This window comes from Tamandua tetradactyla, chromosome 13, assembly GCF_023851605.1.
Source record: "Tamandua tetradactyla isolate mTamTet1 chromosome 13, mTamTet1.pri, whole genome shotgun sequence".
Classification (NCBI taxonomy): Eukaryota; Metazoa; Chordata; class Mammalia; order Pilosa; family Myrmecophagidae; genus Tamandua; species Tamandua tetradactyla.
The window spans coordinates 19,849,277-19,851,349 of NC_135339.1; the positions used below are offsets into that span (position 1 = coordinate 19,849,277).

Sequence of the window (2,073 nt, forward strand, 5' to 3'; positions counted from 1 at the left end):
ACTGTTGGGGAGCTTCCAGATAAGTTGCGGAAGTAAAATATTTACCCCAGAAACATTAGGAGAATGATTTCTAAGCAATACATCATATTCTACATGTAAGCTCTTTATATGAGATTCCTGGCACTCCATTCTGTATGTAATAGTGCATGGATGGGCACGTGCATGTGTACATGTATATGTGTGAAGTATACACGTGTGCAGGAAAATACAAATATATGCATCTCTTCCTGAGAAGAATCCAGTTTACTGAGATCCTCAAAGTGCCCCCCAAGTAAACATCACTGTGTTGGAATAATTACCCAAGTGTATTTTGGGTTTCCAATCCCCAATCAGGCTTTCCCTGCTAGAAAATGTGAAGAACAAATCTTTCTTGTCTTTCCTTCTACCCCTTTCCTACTACATTAAATTCTGACCAGGTTATATTTCAAGTCCTATCAATCTATGCTGAAAAAGACATATAATTAAATGATGAATAGTAATTCTCTGTCTCTTTATTGATAGATTTTAATAATGAGCATTTCTCCTCAAACAAACTGTAATGTCACTGGCCAACTCTTTCTTTGCTTGGTGCTTTAGTTTCCTTGGCTGCTCAAGCAGAAACCATGAAATGTCTCAAGTTAAACAACACAATTGACTATGGATTGAGGCTGGGAGAAGGTCTGAATCAGGGCATCATCAAAGTAATGCCTTTTCCCCCAAAGACTGTGGCATTCTAGAACTGGCTGTGGGTGACCCTTGGTCCTTGGCCTCTCTGCCATATGGCAGTGCACATAGTGGCCTCTCCTGGCCTCTTTATTCTCTTCCAGGCTCCCTTGACTTTCATTTTGGCTGTTCTTTATGGCTTTCTTTCCCTGTTTGAATTTCATTTGGCTTATAAAGGACTCTGGTAACAGGATAAAGGCTCGCTCTGGACTGGGCCACACCTTAATTGAAGTAACTCCCTCAAATGTCCTTCTTGCAATAGGTTCATACCTACAGGAATGGATTAAGATTAAGAGCATGTTTTTCTGGAGTATATACAGCTTCAAACCACTACATTTGACCAGGTGAGGAAAATATTTTCCTTCATACAAGATAATAAATAATGCACTGCCTGTGTCACTATGATGATGTTAAATCGAAGAGATTCACGTACTATATCTTTTTTTTTTTTATTATGGAACACTTCATGAATTTGCGTGTCATCCTTGCACAGGGGCCATACTAATCTCCGTATCATTCCAATTTTAGTATATGTGCCGCCGTAGCAAGCACTGTACTACATCTTAATCGCTTTCTCTCTCTCTCTCTCCTTCCTCCTTACTGCCCTCTCTACTCCCTCTTCTCTCTCCCTCTATAGAGAAAGTAAGTTGCAGAACGGTGTCTTAAAATAGTTTCAGAATCCAAAAAGTTGCCAAAATTCCATGCAATCAGAAATGGCTCTGCTGCACCATGTCTGGTCCAAGCACCTAGTAACTCTTGAGACATCCTTCTGCCTTTTGACTGTACTGGCCAGAAATGCTGCAGTACATAAACCTCAGTGTCAATGGTGCTTTTTCAAGTTACACAGTATAGTGGATCTGGAAGTTGATGGCTCTGAAAGTTCTCCCCTATACCGTTTCCCTGTGCCCTCACGCATGGGGTCTGGTTCTACTCTCTAGGACCACCTAGAGTAGCCTGGCTCTCTCTTACAAGGGGAGTCCTTTCAGCAACAGAAGCCGAGTGAGTAACCAATAGGAGAATGAAGGCATCTCTAATGGCCTGTGCTAGAAATACAGAGATAGTGAGTCATTATCAAAGTGATCCAGAGCATCTCAGGTAAGTTCATGGTTGCTAATGGCCAGCAGTGTGGCTGGTTGGGTTGGTGGTTGTCTCAGTGCCAAAGAAAGCAAGGTTTCAGATATAATCACTCTCCAGATGCACCTATTATTGCTACTTTGTTCCCTGGCCATGGCTGTACTCCTTATTTTAACCAGACAGAGTTTTCTCTTTCACACACACTCTTCCCAAAAGTTTCTGTAAAAGGTATTGGGTTAGAATGAAGAGAAGCACAAGACCTAAAATTTGAAAGGAAGGAGTCACTCATTCCTTTCT

General features: G+C 41.4%; 1 non-coding gene across 1 annotated transcript; it reads right to left on the reverse strand.

The window, feature by feature from the left end:
• Positions 1–1,150: 1,150 nt before the first annotated feature.
• On the reverse strand, positions 1,151–1,254 carry LOC143654665 (U6 spliceosomal RNA). The gene has a single exon (XR_013161866.1). It is a non-coding gene; the product is annotated as a U6 spliceosomal RNA (small nuclear RNA).
• Positions 1,255–2,073: the final 819 nt, after the last annotated feature.